Genomic DNA, 25,885 nt, shown 5'->3' with positions numbered 1-25,885 from the left:
AGAGGGTGAACAATGACTGACATGCATTTACTGGAACAGTGCCTTTAATTAAAAAAATTATGATAAAATGCTGAAACAATAAGTGGCACGTTCAGACTTTGACCCAAAAGTGCCACAATCTCATTAGCCTTGATTTCCTGATTCTCTCCTTGACTCAGAACCCCTTTCAGATTCGGCCGACCCGGTGTGGAGTGTTACTGTCAGCACGAGAGCGGAGCAGCCGTCATTCAGTTACAGTTTCTCATAAATGAAGTGAGTGTTTCATGTTTTTTTTCCCCCTCTTTCTGGGTCCTGCTCAATCTTATGCTAAGAGCCTATTCCCATGGAGCTCCAAGAGGCAGTTTAAATAATCCAGGATGAAGCCTCAAGAGGCTTAGATGATCCCTTAACCCAGAGCCTTTCCTGCCACAAACCCTCTTGTCCTCCAGAGTGGGCCTGGAGGGATCCTACAGAGGAAGCTGATATTACCATTTTCTCCCCAGAGTGTTGCCGACAGTCAAGACCACAGGGATCTCTTACACTAAGCTGCCTTGTAGATCGTGCTCCTTAGAGTCAAAACGATTAGTTCACTCAGCATTCACATAAATATTTGGCTATTTATGGAGACTTTTCTTCTTGAATTAATTTTAAGTGCATCTTTACTTGTTTTGAGTGTTGATCTTTGGTTGGTTGAAGATAGAACATTAGAGCACTTTTCTCTTTGCGTATATTTCATTTTAATTAACATATTTCTATTGTGCAATATAGATGTTAGGAAATAAAGAATATATTGATTATTTTGTATATATTTAAATATATTTAGTGAGGTTTATTCCTTAAAATAAAAAGTGAAAGATTAAATATTTTGATGAAACAAGGCAAAGTACAATAAGTAAATAAATAAAATACGTCTTGAAATTAGTTTTTCATTCTAAACAGACTTTTCAGCAGTCATCAGCAAGTTATTTCTGAAATGAACATGGTATTTTTATACTGCTATTTTAAGACCACTTGGATAGCAGATACTTTTATCCAAAATGACTTGAAAGTGCATTCAAAATGTGCTTTATTTTCCTTTATTTGCATTCCCTGGGAATCAAACCATGACCTCTTCGTTAGTAGCACCATGATCTATTAGTAGCATCATGTAAAATAATAATAGAACTAATTCAAGATGAATGCTTGTCATTCGACCTCAAAATTCTGTTTGGGAAATTCCAAAATGTAATTTTGCTAAACGTCAAAACACATATAAAACTGCAATTTGTTTGTTTTATTTATTTTAGCTATCTGTTAAAAAAATAGTGAATTAAATTATTTACTCACTTACTTTGATCTTATTATTTTCTGATAAAATTGATGTAACTGTAAATTTTCTTATATTGCAAAAAAAAGTTGAAATCATTTTTTTTTATTTAGAATGAATTTGTAAATAAAATGTACATATGTATTTAGACAGTCTAAGAATGTTTTACAAATACAGTGATTAAAAATACTGTTTTTGCTGTAAGATAGTCCTCTTTTAAGTGAGAGATGGCTGGGCTTCATAAGCTTTTATTTTTAGCGAAAATGTTATTTTGAGTTCCTTCACACATTCATTAGTCCATGTTTGTGCGTATACATTTTCAGTCTCAGTGTGTATGTGTTTGTTTGTGGCTCAACAGACCAAGCAGAGCCTGTACAGACAGACAGACACACACACACACACACACACACACCTGGGACAAAGCACAGACTCTTGTCTGTTTTATATTCAGCCTCTATAACCAGAGGAAAGGCAGTGTCTGAATATGCCAGTGCCTAGATGGAAAGGAGATATTTTGTGGTAGCATCCTTCCTCCATCCCCTCTGTCTGTCCCACCCACACTGTCTCTCTTTCGATTTATTTTTCCACTTAGTTCTGTCTCTCTCTCACACACGTACATTCACCTCCCACCACTGTATCTCGAATCTTCCAGCTCTCCAGAAATGTTGCAGAAAGAATAGGTTATCTCTACCGGAGTGTGGTATGTGTCAGGGGTGTTTTTTTCCAAGCAGGTAAGAGAGGCAGGGCCTCAGACAAAAATCTGAATGATAATCAACAGTACAAAAAGAAACCACTTGAAAACACTGTTTCTCTGGATCTCCTGGATTTACTAGGTGTAGGTTTGAAGAAAAATGCTAATATTTGGAATTCTGTTGCATTTTTATGTGAAAACATTCCTACTTAAAACTTGGAAGAAATGTTACCAGTAGTCTACAGAACAAATCAAAAATCGTGTTTTAATCAAAAACACAAAACCAAAAAATCTTAATTCCTGAGAAAATGAGAACCCTCAAGTGGTCTCTTAATTTTTTTCATAGCTGTTTATTGAAATATGAGATAGAATGATGTCAAACAAACAAACACACACAGACACACACAGACACACACACACACACACACAGACACAGACACACACAGAATTTCTTGTTTGTTTGTTTTTTATTTTTTTAAGTAAAAAAGTCAAACTGAAACATCAGTGAATAATGTTTCAGAGGGATGAAGTTTATTATGTTTTCATTAAAATCCAGTTGCATGAATGGGAGGCGGGGCAGTGCCTCCACATTACTGTGTTTGGCAGATTACCCTGCCAGTGCGATATTAGCCGCATTGTGCAATGCAAATATAATTTGACATTGTTGTGTCTTGGTTTTGATAATGCAAACATACAATTAAAAAAAAATTGAGATGGGTACTATTTTAAATGTTTTGAATGTGCTCACCAAGGCTGCATTTAATTGTTTAAAAATGCAATAAAACAGTAATACTGTGAAATATTATTACAATTTAAAAAGAACATTTTTTATTTTAATATTTTTAAAAATGTAATTTATTACTCCAGTCTTCAATGTCACACGATCTTTCAAATAACATTCTAATGTGCTGCTTTGGTGCTCAAGAAAAGAATATGTTGAACAGTTGTTCTGTTAAATATTTTTGTGCTTTTTCAGGATACTTTGTATGAAAAAAACAGTGTTTATTTGAAATAGAAGTCTTTTGTAACATTATACTGTAAATGCTTTACTGGCACACATACTTACTGACCACAAACTTTTGAATGGTTGTGTATATATATACTAAAATATATTTAAGAAAAAAAAAAGATTATGCTGGTTGCTTGTTGATTATGTAAGATACAAGGTACTTGGATTAAATACAAGGCTTTAATTCAAAATCGTGTAAATGGTGTCTATTTTCATTCTCTCTCGTAGGGGGCGCTGGTTAGTGCTTTGTCTGATGACAGTATTCACCTGTGGAACCTGCGACAGAAGAGACCAGCTGTGCTGCACTCACTCAAGTTCAGCAAGGAGAGGTCAGCCACGGTCACTTAATCTACACTTGCTCTGAGCGTGTGTGTGCATGTAGACTGCTGATCAGTGTTAGCGATACATTACCGCGTGTGTGTGTGGGGCAGAGCTGGTGTTGGATCTGATACCTCTGTTTCTCTCTTTCACTCCCTTATTATTCCAGTTGACTTTCACTTACTCTCTCGCTGTTGGTACCCAGGTGCAGTCCAGAACACAACAGTCATTTCACTGTTGGTCGCTTAGGGAGGCGAGTCAAACATGTGTAGTCATGTTTGCAAACAGTAGTGGGAAACGAATTAAAGCAGAAAGTCTTATTTTACTCTTTCAGAAGGAGTTTATTTGTTTTTAAATTGAATTAAATTGTTAATCAAGGTTTCCTGCTCTGTTAGTCATAATGTAATTTAGGAATAGTTCACCCAAATATGAAAATTCTGTCATCACCCTGATGTTTTCCAAACCTGTATGACTTTCGGTTGACTGGAACGTAAAAGAAGATATTTTTTACAATGTTATCTTTTATGTTCCAAATTTTTGTTTTTGGGTGAACTATCCCTTTAAATGACCATCAAATACGATAAAGCTTATTGCATTATGCTTGCTTATACACCATTAAAAAGAGGCAGATTTCCTCATATCTTAAAGGGATACGCCACCCCATAATGAAAAATTTGACATTAATCACTTACCCCCCTGTCATTTCAAACCCGTAGAAGCTTCGTTCATCTCCAGAACACAATTTAAGATATGTTTGATGAAAACCAGGAGGCTTGTGACTAGTGGTCGACCAATATTGTTTTTTTGACAGCCGATGCCGATACCATGGAAAGCAGGGTGGCCGATAGCCGATATAATTTAAAAAAAAAAATTAAAATTTAAGACATTTTAAATCATTTGACAATGGATTTAAAAATAAATGTGCAAAATAAACATACTTATACTTCAGATGACAAAGTATTTTGGATAATTTTATCCCATCATTAACCGTTTATTCTGATATTCTTTTGGAGAATATGAGCTGAACGCAGGCAGCTTACGCTCTTCTGTGTCAGCCGCGACACAAGGATACGTTTTCTGTGTGTATTTATGGGTTGATTTAAAAGAAAAAGTGTTTCCTTGTGTCGCGGCTGACACGGAAGAGTGTACGCTGCCTGCGTTCAGCTCATATTCTCCTCAACAGTGACGTGTTCATACTAAGGAAACTACTCTGTGGCAAGAATTGAAGAATGTGTGAGACCTTTAATCACACCCATAGCTATAGATCAGTGCAGGAAGGTTGTAACCTTCTGATTCGGTTTGGACAGCTGTGGACTCTGATAAGACATGAGGCAGCCCGCATATTTTTTTAATAAGGCAACCTGTTGATGAGAGTGACAACACGCCAACAGTGGCTTTCAGGGTCAAACAAGTTTTTACCACATAACTCTGTGTGTGTGCGGGTCTCTGCACATGTGTATCTGCCTCAGAAAATACAGGCAGGGGTTATAGGTATAGGACTGATGTGTCAGTGTTCCTGACATTTAGAAAGTGTTTCCCTTTGTGACCTGCCTCGCCCCTGAGGCTGCACTGGGGCGGCTGTGCCCCTGAGTGCAAATAAAATGTCTTGGTGTTGAGCTGTAAAGCTAACATGAATTGGCATTCAGAGCACATTTTACTTGCATAATGTAATGTATTTCTGAGCGTTATCATTTTATATATGTAGAATTATTTTATAATATTTTATGTAATTATATGTGATTAATATTAATTAATATTATTATGTATTTATAAAAATACAATAAAAAAACTTCTGAAAGTAGATTTTGAACACCAGATACATAAACATAAAAACAAACTATCACCCTTTCAGGAACAAGAATCGGCCCACAAAAGACTTGTGGGCTGTGATGCTGAAAGATCCTTCTTTTTTGGAAAGTATATTTTTGGGTGGGACATAGTTTGATCTACTGTCAGGACACCATGGGCATCACACAAGCTGACGTCCTGACAGGAAGCTGTCAGAAGATGTTACAACAACTAGAGAGGGTTAAGCGTAGGGATGCTCCGATCCACCTTTTTCTTCTCCGATAAAGATTCCGATACCTAGGGTTCAGTATTGGCCGATTCTGAGCCGATACCAGTTAAGTGCCCCCCCCCCCCCTCCATTTAAATAAATGTAGAATTTATATATCTCTGTTTGTGGAATGGATAATCATTCTTTCACATTCTACTAGATACAGACTACTTCATTATAAAGGAAAATAAAATAAACAACAAATATGAAAAAATATAGGTCTATGTATATTCATAATCTATGACAAAAATGTATCATAAACTAGGTTAGTGGATAATTCGGCAGCAAATTTATTCTAGAAAAATCAGTGCACAATAATTTTAGAAATCCAAACATTTAGTGAAAAAACAATATTTTGTGGGGAACAAATAAAAGTGATGCACTAAATATGGTAAAATGTTACCATATTTGTTACTGTTACTAAATATGGTAAAATGTTACACATTGCTATTTGTATTATTACAAAATCCATTCATTAAAAACATTCATGGATGTATTTATATACAAGTATATACTATAAAATGAAAATAAATTTCTTTTAAATGTAAAGCATATTTTTTTAATAAGGCAACAACATATGATAGATACGTTAGGACAAAACAAATACGGTGCAGCACGAAGCGATTACAATGTGTGCAGAATGATGCGCTTGAAGCAACACGGCCTCAGGCTGTGACTCCATGTTGCTTCAAGCATATTTCTGCACACCGGATGCGCACATTGTAAGCGCTTCGTGCTGCACTGTATTTGTGACTCACAGCACGCAACGCTTTGCATTAAAACATGCAAAGCACAAAGGGAAGACAAAAAATTGATGCATAGTGTATTATATCTATGTAACAGTTATTGAGCCTTTCTTTTAACGGTTTTAAAATTCTGTTACTGTGCACGTAAAATAAAAAATTATAGTCTTTTCTACGCCCGTGTTTTGCTCTCACAGACACCTGGTAGCAAGTAACAAAACAACATTAAACTCCGGCAAGAATATAAAGTCCTTTTTGCAAAATCATAGACATGTATTTACAAATCAAGTATAATAATGGGAACACAGAATGATCTTGGAGAAAGCTTTACCGTGTTAACTCTGGTGATCGAATGTGAACAGGGTTTAAAGGCTGAACGAATGACTGACAGCCACAGCGGAGGAAAGAGTTTGTGTGAACTTTAATGTAAGGACTTAAATATTCATATGTAGCTCACATTCACATTCAGAAGTAACACAGAATAATTTGCACAACCGATACCCAATCTGAGAAAAATGGCAGTATCATAGCCGATACCCGATATGAATATCAATCGGCGAATCCCTAGTTGAGAGAGGAACAGCCTGTTAAAAAATTGCTCTTTTTCTGGTATAGACATTAAAACTGCTCCCTGAAAATGCTCTCAAGATTGCACATTAAAGCATTTTGTATGAAAAAGATATTAGACTGTGTTGACTTGAAATGCTTTTGCTGCACTTAAGCCATTCTGATGAATAAGAAAAACAAAAATTCATCTGAATTAAATGCTGCAAATTTGTTCTTACTAACATTTACAGGAGGAAATAAATTAGAGCTCATTCAAAGCAGATTCTTTTCCTCCATGTTGTACATGTGCAGCTGGTCAATTGTGTGTTTTATACGTTTGGCTTGCCTGAAGTAACACATTGTCGTTGATTATGAATCTTCTTGTATTTGTTCATTGAGCCTGGTGTCTCAATCATTCAGAGCTGTAAAATGAATTTTCCCAAATGATGCCAATGAAAGGCAATGTTTAGGCAAGCCGTTATAACCTACAGACACAGTGTTACAGAAGAAATTATGCCGTCCTGGTGCTGTAACATAACAAATGATCAGGGAGGTTGGCGGGTTTTTAAGGTTGTTCCTGAATGGATTTGCTCTTTGCTTGTGTGTGTGTATGTGCGTCCCTGCAGGACGAAGGCTCAGTAAAGAGCAAGCCAAATGTCAGGAGTGCAGGGCATCCGTCTGTCATGCTAATACACTCATTTATCTCATTATCACACCGTCTCAGAAAAGCCATCTGAATGCACACATATGCAAACCTCACTCTCACACGTACACAAATCTTGCTTAGTTTCATGAAACGCACACTCAAAGTCAAGTGATAGATGTTATAAATTCTTTCCTGTGCTAATTAATGAATGAATTAAAGAAGGATCATTAGTTAAGTATGGAAAATGTGCCAGAAAAGACCTTAATAAGTTTTTTTTTCCCACTTAAACCTTCTGTAATTTTAGAAATGGATAGTAATTTTGACAAAATCTTCACTTACCTGAGATGATGACATAATGTAGACATAAATATCAAGATATATATATATAATTGTATAATAAAAATAATAAATTATAAATTAAAATGAATAGTTTGAGGTAAATTGTGATATGTATACATGTAGAGCTGTAGTGCATATATTTAAACTGTGTTTGAGTGCCTTCTGAAAGTTTTTTTTTTTCATGCTCTTGGAGTTTTTCATTCTTACATTTTGAATAACAATACATGTGTGTTTTCTTTAAAAGCCGCTAATGTTTTCCCTTTCTGAAGGGAGAGAAAAAATAGAGAGCAGTCAGCAGTCCAACTTATGTCGTTTTTCAATGTCTTCTCCATGCACATCTGTCTGATAGACAGAAATGAAGTGTGTTGTGTTTGATGCATGGTTTTTCTCTCAGCACTCCACTCATGAATATATTCATGATGCTGCAAGGTGCTGGTGTGAAGTGTTGGGGGCAGGTGTATGTGTGCACTCGTGTTGCAGGGAAAAAGGAGTGTGAAAGGGGTGAGAGGCAAGCCGTTTGCACAGCACCAAAACAAACAAGCCTTTTGTTCATAAAATTATACCATATGCTCCACCTTTTCAAAAAAACACTTGTTCATCAAGATGCATATGAGTTTTGGAAAACTAATCATTTAGACAGACCTTAGACTGAGTAATATTTCAGTTTTAGTGTTGATTAAACAGAAGCCCAGTCTTTGACTCCAGTAGCTGAGCTTCCTGCACTTTTACAAAGCAAAGTACATTTGATTTGAGCTAGCAGAACTGCAGCTCAAGTTAAACTAAGCATTTTTATACTTAGGAATGACATAAATTACATGCTTGGAAGAAAATTGTGTGGTTCATTGATGGAGCACTTGACTGTCAATATCCTGAATGTTCTAAATTTTTCACGCGCTAGCTTTTGGTGCAACTTATCTTACCTGTAGTTCCCACATGAAAAGGCTATTTCTCAGAGGTTGCTCTTTCATAATTATGGAGATTTGAGGGAATAGGAAATGTTATAAACAGTCTCAAATGTGTCTCCTAATAAACAAATCAATTGCTGACAGAGTCTATAAAATTTGATTAAATCTCAGGTAAATTGGTCTTGAACTAAATGGGGCAAAAGGTTTTATTGAAATCACAAACTTTGCAGACTTTGGTATCTTGGCAAATCTGGGCACATTTTTTGATGTCTCTGTTGAATCTCTGAAAGAGACACTTGAGATTACGGGGGTCTCAGAAAAATCTAATAAGGTGGAAATTTAAGTGAGTCTCCATTTAATCTCTTTGCTGTTAAGAACTTCACTAGAAGTTAAACAAGACTATCATAAGATAAGCTAGGGGTGCTCTGATTGATCGGCTAAGAATCGCTATCGACCGATAATCACTTTAGGAAGTTTGATTGGCGTTCTCAATAAAGGCAGATCTTGTAAACCGAACTCAATCTGACGATGCGCCTGCTATGAGAGGTTTGGCATGACATGCAGTGGCACGGTCTCAGTCTCTGTCCAGCATGGGTAAAATAATTAAATTCATAAATCTTAATTAAAATCCATAACAAATTAATAAAAAAAACACAAATTAAACATAAAATCACACTGTGAAATGTAATTTCACAAACAGTGTGAGTGAATCACCGCTCACTCTCTCTCTTTACCTCTCAAAATCAGCACATTATGGTCTGCACTATAAGCGAGCTGCAGAGTTGACACAGGAATTGTCACTTGCATTATCCAGGTAATGTTGCTTAGTCACTAAAGTTTATAATTTGCATTTCTTTTTAAATCTTGCCAGTGTTTAAACCATTCAGCACTCACGCTCATGCACACTGAAATCACGCACACATAAGGCCGCCTCACATAATGCTAAAAAATGATTCAGAGGACCTGTTACCACAACTTAAATAAATACATGGTTGCAAGTTATAAATTCTAATTTAATAATTTAATTAAACCTTTTTTTTTTTTCATTATTTTGTGAGGTCAGTTGTCATGATGTTGATCATTACATGAACTTAATATTGTGTGTAATTTAAACTCAGTTTTTTGCATTAATTGAATTTATTTAAAAATTAAGTTGTACTAACTCTATAAAATAACTTTGGAAATCAGGTAGTGAAGGGAAAGACCTGTTAATGCCTAATGCTGTTATGTTTGACATTTAAAAGAGTTTCTGTTATGTTGAAGTTTTTATGGTTAGCATTGTGCTGAAGAGTAGACCAGAAGAAGGTAAACACTACATTGACTCTATTTGCAATGACTGTGCTAATGCCAGTAACAAGTAACATCTTACTTGTTTATTATACATGCTAAATGAGTTGTGTGTGCTATGATATCTGCGTATTTGAACTAAAAAGGTAGTATAAATTGGTGCCAGGCAAATTACATGAAATCCACCCAGAAATCTCAAACAGATTTTTAATCTTACCTAAAACCAGATTTGATCAAGTGGTCTTTATCAGATGTCGTATAGGTCATACAAGACTGACTCATGCATTTTTGCTTAAAGGTGCAGACCCAACTCTATGCATGTTCTGCAAGACCCTCCTTTCCATGAAACATATTCATTTGTACTGTCCCGGTTTTAATGCAAATAGAAAGCTCTTTTATAAAGTTAGTTTACTTAAGGACTTATTTAGTAAGATTTTGTTAATTGAAGCATCACTATAAACAATTCTACATGATCAAAAGAAGGCTTCAAAAATATCAGTATCGGTGATTGTATTGGCAGATACTGCTTCCCATGACCAACGATCAGTGATCAGCTCCAAAAATCCTGAGATTAACCCTTAAGATTAATTATTAATAATTATTATTGATAATGATTATTTGTCAGCTAAAGTCCCTGCTCATGGAAAGCCTGATGGAGTTTTCCTACCTTTTTTCACCACAACCCATTTTCTCTGTATATGCAGTTTCTACTGCATAGACTTTTATTAAAACCCCATCTTGCCAACTGTGAATTACCCCTTTAATACAGAGCCTCCAACATTCCCATTTCAGTTAAGTCCATGCATGACTGCAGAGTCTATCTTTCTACTTCACATTACCTTCCCACTATTTTATAGAACTGAAATGGTTTGATATTCCAAAAGAAACCTTCAAGGGCATGAGTTCCAGTGTGTCTAATCCATTGTGCACTTATATGAGGTTGCTCAAATATTCGTTTTGCAGCAATATACTATGTCTTGCAGTGAATTTTGAGCAGCCAAACCCTTTAAAGTATGATGAATGAGAATCCTTATAATATAGGCTGCTGTATCAAGTGTTGATCCAACTGTTTTAAACAGTTTCTCGGATGGCATCAGACAAAAAGAACCAAATATGACACTGGAGAATAGAATAAAATATATGTTGTTTTGAATTAATTTTATAAATTCAGATAAGAATCAGTTAAGTTGAGAAATCATATAACGTTTTCAATGGAGACATATGAGGCCTTTGTGGCTGAAGTGTTTTTGAGTATGGGAGCAGTTCTATTATGAATTTGAAATATTTCAAATAATAACAAATTTACTCTCTCTTCATTCCTCTTTTGTAGGATAACGTTCTGTCATCTGCCCTTCCAAAGTAAATGGCTGTACATCGGCACGGAAAGAGGAAACATCCACCTTGTAAATGTGGAGTCCTTTACCCTCTCAGGATATACCATCATGTGGAACAAAGCCATTGAACTGTGAGTGCCACGCACACAGATTTGAAATGAAATGCAATCTCACAGAGTCCTGAGATCTGATTTGCAATATATCATATATGTCACATCTGTCATTGTTCCTGTAGCCTTGTTATGTTTTATTTGTAACTAAGCAATCTTTTCAATCAAATGCCATTTTAAATAGTCAATACACCTGCTCTCCCTCCATCACTCTTCTCCGTAGGTACCATGAGTTCTTCAATTATTCATTCTAACATTTTGTCAGCAGTTTTGTTTTCCTCCCTGACCCGTTGAAAAGGCTGCAGAGCCTTTGAGACCCAGACAGTGTAGACACGCACACACACATATGCAATTACAGGTGTCAGATCGGATCAGTGTTAGTATAGACAGATGTCCTGTCTTGACTCTTGCTTTAGTACTTACACAAACGAACACTCGCAGACAGACACATTGTGTCCCTTGTGACAGGAAGGGCAGTTGTTGAAAGAGTCGCTCCGCCCTTTGCTGTTATACCTGTAGTGACAGACTAAATGAGCAAGTCAACGTGGCTTTACTCTCATGTCATTGAGCAGGGCATTTTCTCCATTGTCTCTCAAACACACAAATGCACACATCTACAGTACATATATGTCATACATCACATACAGTGTGTGACCCTGCTCCACAAAACCAGTCATAAGTAGCTCGGGCAAATTTGTAGCAATAGCCAAAAATGCATTGTATGGGTCAAAATTTATAGATTTTTTTTTAATGCCAAAAATCATTAGGATGTTAAGTAAAGATCATGTTCCATGAAGATATTTAGTAAATTTCCTACCGTAAATATATCAAAAAATGTATTATCATTAGTAATATGCGTTGCTAAGGACTTTATTTGGACCACTTTAAAGGTGATTTTCAAATGGTTGTATCTCGGCCAAATATTGTCCTATCCTAATAAACCATACATCAATGAAAGCTTATTTATTCAGCTTTCAGATGGACCCTTATGACTAGTTTTGTAGTCCAGGGTCACATATGTCCATAACAAAAAATTAGCATAAATCACAAAGTAATGCTATTACAATGTAAGATTATTATTTGGCATGTATTGAATAAATTTTAAAGCCACTTACCACAAGAAGGCACAAAATAAGTCCTGACCCTCAAAAATAAATAAATAAAATAAAGTAAAAAAAAAATGAAATAAATGAATAAAATAAATAAATATATTTTATGTATTTAGATATTTTAATACATTTTTCAACAATGGCCAGTTTTGTTTTCCCTTCATTTTCAAAATAATAAATATATGTCTAAATACAATTTAACACCAATATTTAGTTATATATAGTATTAGAATAAACATTTAATAAATATGACATAAAAAGAAACGCCACTTAGAAAATACAAATAAATAATGCATTTCTCTATATATAAAAATATAAAATATTTTTCCCATAAGTATATTGAAGGTCAATACATGTTTGATCATTTTTTATCACTATGTTGTTGTTTTTTACATAAACACTTTCAGAATGTACTTCACAGTAGTTGATACACCACAGCAGCTAACCGTGTGCCTGTTTGAAAGTAATAAATCTGGCATGCCACTCTGCTGTAGGCATGATAACACAGTGGTGGGTGATGTGGGCATGATGTCAGGCATTGAGAAAAATAGTTTGTTGCTGCAGGTGTTAGTAGCACAGAGTTGTATTATAGTACAGGGGCATGGAGGTTAGCACTTTGATTGTGTGGGCTGTTGGGAAGATGGGCATAATGGAATGTGTGATGCCACACTGACAAGGGGGCATCGAGGCATGTTAGAGGGGATTACGATAGCAGGTTGTTTAATTTTTAAGCTGTTCCCAGGTGCACAGTCTGGGCACAAGGAAATGCCAACATGCCCTCTGGACAAACCAGATTGTCTCTGTGTTCCAACTAGTCTGTGCATGTCTTTTTGTGTGACAGTGCTGTCATAAATACAGATCTCCGCCAACAGAGACACTGAGGTATGGATCTCTCCTTGGCCAAGGTTAAGCAGACAGCAATAGGTTTTGAGGCATGCCGGGATTGTATACGTACTCGTACTGTCATTAAAACAGTATATAGAGGATACCTTTATGATATTTATTTAGAGTCTATTAACTGTGTGACATCCATTTCAGAGACTCGATTTGCACGACAGGTGTTACTCCTTAAAGCAAATGGATGCACTCGCTGAAAGTGTGAGCAAATTGCATCTTGGATTCCGCACGTGTACACGCACAGCTGGTAGGGATGGAAGCAGATACTGTGCTGTGTTGCTCTTTCCCTGTGGTTTTTCCTAATGACAGGAAATTAAACTTCAAGTCAACATGCACTCCTCACAATCAGAGAGAAAGTGTGAGAATAAGAGGTACGTGCATATAGTGTGATAATTATTTTGGACCTCAAAAAAGGATTGTGGGTAGGAGGGTATTATGTAGGTGAAACGGTGAAATTATGTAATCATAAGGTGTCTTGAGTGAATGAGATACAGGGCGGCAGTTACAGAATGAGATTTTGCCCATCCTATTCTTGTTGCCATGGTGATCAGCTCTCTAAAACCAGCCTGTTTCTCCTAAAGTAAGGGTTGAGGGATAGGAGGGAACTGGGGGGAATTAAATTAGGATCTCAAGGTCTGAGGAACGGAGTAGTTAACAATCTGTCACTCTATCAACATGTTTGCAACTCTAATCTCTGTGTGTAGGTGCTACTGCTCCCTCCTTCTCTTTCTTTCACTCCCACTCACTCTCTGTCTTTTAACTAAACAGGGCTCAGTTTGTGCCGAAAGTAGTTGTTGACCTCATGAACTGAGTTTGGTTACTGTGCCGGGTGAGAGTAGGTTTTTTTTTTTTTTTTTTTTTTTTCTTTTGATGAAAAATATTATATTAGACTTTTCTTCTCAACTAGAATACTGGACATTTGATCATATCAGACAGAAAAGATGAATACTACTTTTTACAAAAGGAGGCTTTAGATACAATTTTTTTTTTTTATCTGTTCATGTGGTGAAATGAGGACCTCAAATGAACATTATGGTTACATATTATTTTAAATAATTATGTGTATTTTCAGGGCTGCCAGGATTGTTTAAAAATGCAATAAAATGAATGAGATTACAAGGAACAAGGAATTCAAATTTGAAGTGAAGAAGTACCTTTTTTGTGAATGTGTCCTATGTGAACTTTGTCTTTTTTTTTATTAAATACATTATTCTGCTACAATAATGCATATGATTTATCTTTGAGAATTTCTCAGCAAATATCAATACAGAATATGATAATGTCAATATGTCATTAGAATATGAACATCTACATTTTTAATTTAAATTAAATTAACATTATCAGTTTTGAATATTTTAATCACATCCTTTTAATGGCCAATAAATTGCTGTTAATAAAATTCTTTACTATTTTAGGAAAATAGTAATATTATTTACTATTATTACCTACAAATTTAAGCTAAAATAAAAAAAAATTTAAAAAAGTTAATTGAGTCATCATAAAATTATAATTAATGAAAAATCAATATTCATTGTGAGATTTGCTAAAAATTACATTTTCACGATGCATTAAAGAAATTATATGTGTAAACAACACCCTTAAAGTCTGAATGAAACAGAAGTTGTGTTTTTTCTTCACTATTGTGATGTATATCAGAGAGAATTGATCTCTCAGACAAGAAAAAAAAGTATTTTATCCATAAGGAATTGATTAAATTGTTGGATCGTTGTTGTTTGCTATTTTGGTTAAAGATTAAAGGGGCACATAAATTAAATAAAAATGCACGCTGATAAATCATTTAACAATTTCTGCAATATTCCATAAAAAAAAAAAAAAAAATATATATATATATATATATATATATATATATATATATATATATATATATATATATATATATATGTATACACACACACACACACACACATGTATATACCTAAATTTTAAGGTCACTGGTTAGTCCTGTTTGGAGAACAATCTATAAATACTTTATTTTTTTCTGAAATATTGTTCATTTTCATCGCTCAAAATTTGAAGGAATATTAGCTGTGGGTATACCACTGCTTTACTAACATGTTTGGCAAAATTTTATTGTGTGGAAAACACAGTGATTATAAACAGTAGCCACTGTAGACTTAAAGCAGATTACAAATAAAATGTTGTAGGGTTACAGCTGTCAAAAAATGGTAGAAAGTGTAGAGCCCCTTGCTTTGAATGACTTTAGCACATCTGCGGCTGCAGGACATCATTAGTTTCTCAGACTGTGCTGGTGTGATCTTGGTCCTCTCTTCTTCCAACTTTATTTATTAGTCTCTTCAATAGTTCGGTAACTGTAGTGGGTTTCTTAGCCATAACTTTGTTGCCAAGGATTTTCCAGAGATTTTCAGTCGGGTTTAGATCAGGATTCTGGGCTGGCCATTTCATTACTTCAGTGTTCTTAGCCCTGTGTTACAGGTTTTTATTCCCCATGTACCTGTCAGTCACAACTTAGACACCCAACGAGCACTGAAGGAAATAGATGCAGATCAGGACCCCTGTCTTTCGAACTTCCATCACCGTAACAGACGTAAAAGGCTCTGTCTCTCCTCACCATGCTGTAGCTCAACAGAATGTAGCTGGAGGGGAGAGAAGGACCCCTGTCTATGCCACGGCTGTCACCACTATAGGCGTCTAAGGCTGTGCCTGAGAGCCGTCAACAACACAGTTGGCCTGCTGGGTAGTCAGAGGGTACAAAGGAATAAGACTTCTGCTAGTACAGTCAATGGCTTATGGGTTTCCACAATATTGCTAGCTAAAGTAGCACCTATGGTGGCAAGGCAGCTTGTTTTGTGATGTATAGAGAGAAGGGTAATGTAAATAAGAGTATCAGATCAGCAGATACGCTGCTTTTTTATTAGGCTTGTATTTATTAGAATTAAATATTTTACTCTTTTCGATCTGTTGGGCTGTTTCTTAACTAAAGTAATGATGGCATATTATTCATTGGCTGTAAATGAGTGGGCAGTAGTGGTCTTGTAAAATTTCTCGCTTACACTATTGTGTCCCGGGGAGATCTCAAAGCTTCTTTCATGTATTTAATGAAATTTGAACTGTGAATAATCTTGAGGTTGAAACTGACTGTCTGATTGTCGGTGTCATATTTCAAAAGCCTAATGGAGTAAGTATCTGGATGGAAAAATGTATTAAGCTTGGTTTTAGTTGGACAACATTGAATATATGATGCCTCTATAGGAGCCTGTCATGAATTATTCGATGCATTATGTAAAATCCTTTCATTTTGAATAGATTTGAATGGCACGAATCCCACTCTTGGATTTTGTAATGTATTGTTAAAGAAGATATTTTTATGAGAAAAATCCCATTTTAGTGGTGATAAATCTCTATGATCCCAGCCAGTACTGGACTTCTTGTCTAAACTCATTTCGTCAAACTATTTGAAGGATTTGAATCCTTATGAAAAACTCTGAATATACCATGGTTTTTAGTTATGAGTTGTATGGGATACCAAACTGAACTGATGTATTAATTCTTTGGAGCATGCTGGGAAACATACTGATAATCACACTCATAAATATGAAGGCACATAGGTAGCAAAATGCAATTTAAAATGCAATATGCAAAATGGCAATGCAATATTCAAAATGGCAAGGCAATATTCAAAATGGTAATGCATTTCTGTATTTAAATTTTCATTTTCCATTACCCATATGTGCAAAGTTTGGTGCAAAATGAAAATGAAATTATAGAATTTAAATTTGCCACTTCCAACAGTAGTATTAATATGTAAATTGCATTCTAATTTTAACGCTTTATAATTTGCAAAATGAAAATGTATAACCCAAATTGACTTGATATGTGTTAGACAGTTTAGAAATGGCAGCAAAATGATCGTTTAAATGCTATTTGTCCTAAATGCATTTAGACTAACAGTTAGGACATTTAGGATTGCATTTTCATCATGACGCCGTGGGATATTTGTAGCAAAATTCAGTGCGGCTTTGAAAATGCATTCCGAGCTGACCACACCCACCCTCCGTCAATCATTGCTTCAAGGCCGGGATTGGCAGAAGCGTGTTACATTTAGATCGTTCGAAACATGGCGGCTGGAGATCTTATAAGATAGTTGAATTCACTGGCAGATGAAGTGGAACGTGAACAGAGAAATACATGGCACATACTCTGTGCTAAAATCAAAAGTTCGAACGACATTATGAATATTGCGTTGCTAATTTGAATATTGCATTGCCATTTTGCATATAGCATTTTAAATTGAATTTAGCTACCTATGTGCTTCCATTTTGAATATTGCATTGCCATTTTGCATATTGCATTTTAAATTGAATTTTGCTACCTACTGTATATGCTTCCATACATAAACACACCCAGGGCTTAAAGTTCTCTGGCACCGTGCCGGATCTCCGGCGTGCGGCATTTGGCTGCGGAAAATAAAAGTTGTCCTACATTTAAAAACACGTGTTGAAATCACATTTGAGTTCATGAGTTCGCTTTCCAATGTATGAAAGGAACACAGCTTTCACTTTCAACCAAACTAACATTACTAGCCAATCAGAAGTTTTTGCTCTTATAAACACGAGATGGGCATTAGCTGATGAATGGAAAAGAAGCCTGGCTCTCCAGTGCGACACATTGAAAAAGCTGCCAGGCACAATGGTCAAAGATTTCCATCTAGCATCATATTTACATAGAAAAGCTATTTAAAAAGCAGCGGCGCTTTCACATTATCTCCATAAGAATGATATGATTGCCAGTATGAATTTACTGGGATTTTTAAAAAGGTCCTTTTCACACATGATCTCTTAATGTTAATTTACCAGTAAAGACTGTATGTGTGAAAGGGGCTAAACTCTGGGAGTTTGGGTTGCTTAATTAACTTTCATCTGGGAAAACTCACTTGATTTGTAATGTAAATCATTTAAACCTATGCCAACACAGGAGAATACATCAACATATTTCTAAATATGAGAATTATTGTTCATCGCGATTTCAAAATAAAAGTTTCTGACTTTGCATGTGGCCAAATATTAAAATTAAATGGATTTAAACGCTGAACCACATGAAACATCACCAGGCCGTTGGCGCCCTCTGCAGGTATTTGTTATAATATAGGCAAATTATATTGTGTATTTAACAGTGTTGTTTAATAAAACCATGTACTTGGTTTTGATGCTTTATTTGAGTCCAATTATTATTGCATCATTGTTACTTTATATATAAATATAGTCATATTAAAGCCTGTTTTTCCACTTAGTTCTATTTAAAAAAATTTCAGATTACTTACTTGTCAAAATAATCAGATTACTTGATTAGCAAAAATAATCATTAGTTAAGCACTAGATTAGTTAAAACATTTCAAAATACAACTGCATTGTTTTATTTTATTTTTTTTTGTGATTAAAGGACAAATATTTTGTCATTTTGAAAATTTCTTAAAGTACTAACACATTGTCTCGTTCTAGTTAACCAAGTATCTGCATTTTGTCTCACCTTGGGAGCTAAGAGTATTGTCACACCCCTAGTGTCTATAAGCGTGATAAAGCTCATAATTTTCCAAGTGTATGACATAGCTTTCATACTTTGGGTCACTCATATATTCCTGAAAATAAAATCAGTTTGAATAATGAAAATGATGACTTTGTCATAGTATCCTTTCAAATGTTAAAGTTGCCACAGTCATTGCATTCTTTGCATGTGCTGCACTTTATTTGTGCCATTTGTTTTATTAGTTTATTTATTTGAATTTGAAAGATAATAACAATATTGATTAATAAGTAAGATCTGATTTTAGTTCTTGAAAACCAAAAGAGAAGTGCAAGTCCTTAAAAGTCCTGGAATTTTATTTTGCAGTATCTGTACAAACCCTATTTAAGTTAACAGTTTTTGGACCATTTTAATGTTTTTGTTGTTGTTATTTGAACTGAGCTGTAGTTTTCTGTAATAAAATCTCTTTGTATATTTCCTATTTTATATTAATTTCCTAGTATTTAATTTACCATTATTTCTTTTGAACAAAACTATTTCAGAAATTTCATGTTTTAGATTGTAGATCATCTTGTACCCTGTCAAGGACAAAGCTAACCAGCAAAACTTGATATCAAAAGCATCCTAAATGTTGTATGTGTTTGCACCACATTGTAGTGAGTAACCTTTCTTGGTATTGCTGTTTCAAATATCCCACCATAATCTCTAGTCTGAGCCTGTCAAGGGCTAATGGCAATGGCAGATACATTACTAATTAGTTTCAAGGAAAATAATTTTCTTTTTTTGTTTGCCAAATAACCCTGTGTATGTGTCCACCCCCGCAACCCCAAGCCCCGGAAAAAAGTTCAAACTCAGGATTTTTTATTTTTTTTTTGCTTTAAAACTTACACACCAGTAAAATCACAACATGCACTACAATTCAAAAGTTTGAAGTCTTATTAAAAATAAATAAATAAATTCCAAATCAGCATATTAGAATGATTTCTGAAGTTTCATGTGACACTGAAGACTGAAGGAATGGCTGCTGAAAATTCAGCTTTGCCATCACAGGAAGAAATTACATTATATTAAAATAGAAAACTGTTTTAAATTGGGATACTATTGCGCAATATTACTGTTTTACTGTATTTTTCATCAAATAAATGCAGCCTTGTTGAGACGCCTTTAAAAAACAACAACATAAAACAAAACTTACCAACCCCAAACTTTTGAACAGTAGTCTCTCTCTCTCACACAGTCAAACACGCATATCCCCAAGGATTGTTTCCTCGCTGGCTTCATACTGTATTTCCCGTTATGCGTTTGAACTCCTCCATCCTGTCTCCTTGACTAACACCAATCCCAAACTTGTCTCTCTCCCACAGGTCCTCCAAGGCCCACCCCGGCCCAGTCGTTCACATTAGTGACAATCCTATGGATGAGGGCAAGGTAAGGAAATGCCTACACATCTACATGTAAACAAATCAAAACTTCCTGACATGAATAATTCATTTCCCTTACTTCACACAAAGCTCTTGTTTCTCTCCATTCTGAACTCATGAGACATTTCTTTCCTACAGTGCAGCACAGTTCAGTAATTGGGTCTAATCTCACACATCTTGTTAGCAAATTATGTTGTTTTTGAAAACAAATGATCGAGGAGATATGAAGGAGATGAACAAATGCTCCAGCTACTTCCAAATGCATCTTTTTAGACATTCATTTTACCTTCGCTAATTGCCAGCGCACAGTCACCTACTGGGGTTTTACCTTTGTATGGATGACAAACTGTCTGTCTTTTTTTCTGGCAGCTGGGAGCTCCTCATAGGCGCCTTTATAGGGATGATCCACTCTCTCCCATCCCACTTCTGCCCCTGAACGGGGCATCAATCCATAACAGTTCCACTCAGTTCTTAATGGGTCTTAAAGTCCTTAGACACATTGTCCCTCGCTCTTGGCTGACAGAACTCCGACACTTTATCATTTCACACTATCACTGAATCTCTAAAAACAAAGAGGTTTAAAGTTAAGATGGCAGAGTACATGTCATTTTTAAAAGAAATGTTGAAGAATTTCCTGACCACTCATTCCCTTGCATTTACAGTACAATAACTTGAGACTGAAGCTATGGAGCTTAAACAATCTTTAAAAAGTGCTATAAAAGTATCTTAAAAGTCATAATAGTCATATAGTCATGATAAAGTGTTCATTTTCAGGTGAGCTATTTCTTTTATAAATGTAGAGTTGAATTATGGTGATAAGAACTTTTCACACATTTCTTTTATGTTTTGAACAGAATGTTTTGTATGATTCATTGATTTTGTTGGAGTATGAATAAATGTTTGTTTTGGATTAACAATCAGACAAAAGGACTTGAATTTTTTATTCAGTGTTTACTTTGATGAAACACATAATTTACTTTCAGATTTACGTCGCCATCTGCATGAACTCTCATTAGTTCACAGGTCAGGTTCAACAGACTGATGGCCTATTTTCCTTCTTTTCTTGTTCCCCCTACATCTTCCTTCATGTTTCAGCTCATAATAGGATTTGAGTCTGGGATCGTAGTGCTGTGGGATTTGAAATCAAAGAGAGCTGACTACCGGTACACTTACGACGAGGTATGTATTGTCACACAATGTTGTAATCCAGACTCCTGTCGCCTGCAGGGACACAAATGCCCAGAATATGGAAATGCGTTGAGCAAATATTCATGAGATGTTTTGATTAAATCTCTTTAAGTAAGAACATAGTTTGTTCAGCTTGGTGTTACGGTGTCAAAGGAACATTAGTATTGAGAAGAATGAGTGGCAATAGTGTGTGTGGATTCTAAGCTCTGCCTATTCTCAATCATTCATTCATATAACTGTCTTCATCTGGAATGTTCTGAAGGACACTTTATAAACTCATGACTCATGAATATTAATTAGGTTACAGAATGTTCCCTCAACTGATTTACTGAAAGGCAAAATTAGCAAAAAGACAAAACAAAATATACAAAACTTTAACAAAATATAATAATTATTCAATTATTATTAAAGCAAGTGAACAATTTAAAGTATATTTACAAAGTGGTTAACTTGCTGCAGTCATTAATAAATACATTTCTTGTTTAAAACCTCAAAACTTTCAGGTCGGTAATATTTTTAAATATTTTTGGAAGAACTCCTTAGTGCTTTCCAAGGCTGAATTTATTTGAGCAATAATACAATAAAACAGTAATATTGTGAAATATTAGTCAAATTTAAAATAGCTATAACTGTTTTCAGCTTTAATACATTTAAAATGGAATTTATGTGATGGCAAAACTGAATTTTTAGTGTCAAATGGCACATTATAATGTGCTGATTTGGTGCTCATGAAATATTTCATACTATTATCTTGAAAACATTTGTGCTGCTTACTATTTCTGAAAACATATTTTTGTTTTTTCCCCCTCCAGAATTCCTTAATGAAAGAACTGTGTTTATTTGAAATATAATTTTTTTTTAACGCTATAAATTCTAAATGTCTAAATGTCTCTTTGGTTGGTTGAATGCATTATTGCTGAAAAAAAAGGATGTATTAAAAAAAAATCTGGTTTTGTACTGTCCCTATACAAACAAACTCATAATAATTATAATATTGCAAAAAGTGCACAAACTTGGAAATTTGAGGAATGTCCCCCTTTCAGCTCTCTTGAATTGGTTGTAACGTTTCATTTCAGCTTTTAAAATGTTATTTATTTATTTATTTATATTTTCCCCAGAAATAGTCATTTTTGTCTGCATGTCCTTGAAATTATTACCATGCATCTGAAAATCCCCTGTAGAACATACAGTTAATCTGCCACTCCAGTTTAAGCTGGTTCAATGCCTTTTGTCAACAGTTGCAGCCAGTTTACATTAGTTATTATGATGAGCATGATGTGCCCAAAGCAAAGTGCAAAGGAATTAAAACCGACACACACACAGACACACACACACATATACACGTAAAATCCATCTCTTACTGTAACTCCCTCATTGTTGTGTTAGTGTATGTGTGTGTGTGTGTGTGTGTGTGTGTGTGTGTGTGTGTGTGTGTGTGTGTGTGTGTGTGAGTTAGAGTTAATTTCTCATAGAACAACTCATCTTTACCCTGACGAATGACTGTGCCTGACTGGATGTCTGATTTATTCCTGCCTTCATTTAACTTGATTGATTAGTACAGCAGAGATAAATGTCCTACAATTCACTGCTCCGTAGGGGTAGCAAGGTGTCATTTTGGCTCAGCACAGAGTCACGCTCATACCATGAAACACCATTGTTCATCAGACCCCACATAGTCCTTTACTGTACTGTTTATAATTATGAAGGCGAGACCAGGGAAAGGCTAAGACAGGTTGATCAGACTGTCTTTAGTTATGCAGATGTTGCCTGGGAATCTTTTTATCTTTGAAGGGGTCACAGAAGTGCAATAGACAGCAGAATTAACATCATATCAGATCATGGGAAGCTATTAGTGCTGAAGGGTTCACTGAGGTGCCGTGAGCAGCAGCATTAGCACTGAGGCGTTGAGGAGCTGTGTTGTTATAGATGGATGGAAATGCTGAAATAAGGATAAGGATAGCATCAGTGCAAGTAGCATAAAGGACGGACATAACAGGCAGTTTGTTTTTTTTTTTCTTTTTTTGTGTAATAGAGATTTTAATAATCTTGATTCCTACTTCTTCTTGTTCATGTATTCATTTTTATGTGCACAGAGTGAGATTTTTTTGCATCCTTGTTTTAATGTTTATAAGTGATTGCTAGGGTGTTTTGGTAGTTGCTAGGGTATTGTCCTGTAAATTGGCCCAAGTCAAATAAGACTAACCCCATGTGTCTATGGTGATTTGGTGTTGTGAAAGGTTGCCAGGGTGTTGCTATATGGTTGCAAAGAGGTTCTGAGTGATTTTTGGTGCATCGCTGTGTGGTTGCTAGGGTGGTCTATGTGGTTGGTCGCTTACTGACTGAAATCACAACCCAAAATCAAAAAGCCCACTGGCAGTTCACTTTGATACTCAGGTGTTGTTGGAGGTTGCAATGCCATTGTGGTTGCTAGGGTGGTTTGTGTGGTTGCTAGGGTATTGCTTATTGGGCCAAGTCAAAAGAGATATTCTGGTTTCTAGATATGGCTCAGGTTGCTGCCTCAGTGTAAGTGTATGAGACTTTTTCCTGGCCATTTTATTGTCCATCACAAAAGTAATAGCCTAGTACACCTCTCCTCAACAAATTATACAATTTGAAGGGTATAAAATGGATTGTTCAAATCCCTAGCTGTAAATACAGGCAAAGTAATAATGATGATTGCCTTAACAAGCTCTTGTTGTAATTAATGTATCACTGTTTTATATTGTATGTATACATATCTACATCATTTTTGGAGAAGATGACCAGCTGACCTTGTTTCGGATGGCTTGATGTTCACTGCATGAATGATGTGTTTTGTGTGTATGAGGGCAGTTGCAGCAATATTTTTGGACCGAAGAGGTGGGTTGTGACTGTCTGCAGTAAAGCCAGCAGACCTCTTTAGCTCTAATTGGGCCTCTGTGTGAATGCATGTGTCAGAGGTATGACTGTGTCACAGCTCCCCATGTCTGTGGGTATCTCCAACAGTGTGACAAAGAGAGAGAAACATATAGAGAGAGAAACATATAGAGGATAGAACAGAATGGGGCTAGAGGTCACGGTATCTTGTTAATAAGGCAGACTGCTTATCTTTCAGCCCTTTCTCAAGCTGACACACACACATACACACATGCATATAGTCATCCAACATGTCCTTGTCAATGTATGAGTATGATTAAAGTCAGAAGCTATGGAGTACTAGTGTACTGCAGGGTATTCAAGGATATAACCAACATTCAACAATGGAAACAAAAAGAAGAACAATGTTAACAACAGGAGGATGGAGGACGCTGTGATCTGAGCTGTGTTTTTGTTGTGTCTCGCGGGTTTCACAATAATGGTCATGGAATGTCGACATATACGTAAAGTGATTGAAAGGATGGAAAGGAGGACTAAGAATCTCCAACGACAACTAGCAGTGCTACATTTGCTACAAGTGCCGGCACTTCAGCATTCAGCTGTTCTCCATACGTACGAAATATGTTGACACAATGTTTACAGTATGTTTACACAGCGTTTTAAATCTGGGCGGGTAAGGGGCATTTTCATACATGTTTGGCCAATCAATGTATACTTACGTCACAGGTAGTACCAGTTGTGCTGGTTAGACCCTGCTCTGGAGTAGGAGCTAATTTGGTTCTCGAAAAAGGCAGTCCGGTACTAAAATCGTACCCAGTTCCAGCGGTGCAAAAACGCCAAAAAGTGGGTAGTTCCACAATTAGTTCTGGTACTATGAAAAGGTACCCGCAGTGCGAAAGGCCCTTATATTATCTGGAGAAATCTATCATTTGCATGTATGAATTCTAACAATCAACGACTGAAAGACAGAGATAGTAATTTAAAAATGATCTGTAAATGTATGTATCAGCTTACTCTTTTTAATAATATTATTATTGTTTTTTATTGTTTGTGTTATTATTTGAATTTTTTTTATATGAAACATAATACATTAAACATACATTAAAGAGTAGTTTGCTACATGGTTGCATGTGTATTTCCACAAGTGCTGCTCAGTGGCTGCACAGAAATAAAATTGGTTAGTTTGTTCCATATTTTAGCAAATGTACTAGCCCATCCAGGTAATCCATGCATTCAAAAAACGTCTGGTCATATACTATACGCTGCACAAAAAGTAAATGTTTGCAGCATGTATAGTAGTATGCAATTCTGAGTAGTTTGCTTTAAGCTTCATTGAATGTTAGTTGTCCAGCAAAAATACATTTATGCTGAATAACTGTGCCCAAGCAATTTGCTCTGCAGTATAATCCTTCCTAATCGTAGTCAGGTGTTGTGTATGTAGCTGTGCTTAAGTATATTTTTGTGTGTGTGGGTGTGTGCGCGTGTGTTCGTCCGGCTCCTCCTCTCTGGATGCTCCTGAAATGATGTTGGCTCGGTTCATTGATTAGTTAGGTCTGCTGAGGTTCGTTCACACTGTCTGCCGGAGACAGAGATAGAGCCGCCATCATTATGCTAAACAAGAGGAGACTGCGCTTAATTAGAAAATA

At 35.6% G+C, this 25,885-nt stretch overlaps 1 pseudogene; it reads left to right on the top strand.

The window, feature by feature from the left end:
• Window positions 1–25,885, top strand: part of LOC109052912 — an 82,000-nt pseudogene that overhangs the window by 30,605 nt on the left and 25,510 nt on the right.

This window comes from Cyprinus carpio, chromosome A20, assembly GCF_018340385.1.
Source record: "Cyprinus carpio isolate SPL01 chromosome A20, ASM1834038v1, whole genome shotgun sequence".
Taxonomy (NCBI): Eukaryota; Metazoa; Chordata; class Actinopteri; order Cypriniformes; family Cyprinidae; genus Cyprinus; species Cyprinus carpio.
The sequence above is the reverse complement of the archived record's forward strand: the minus strand, read 5'-3'. Positions and strand labels throughout refer to the sequence as shown.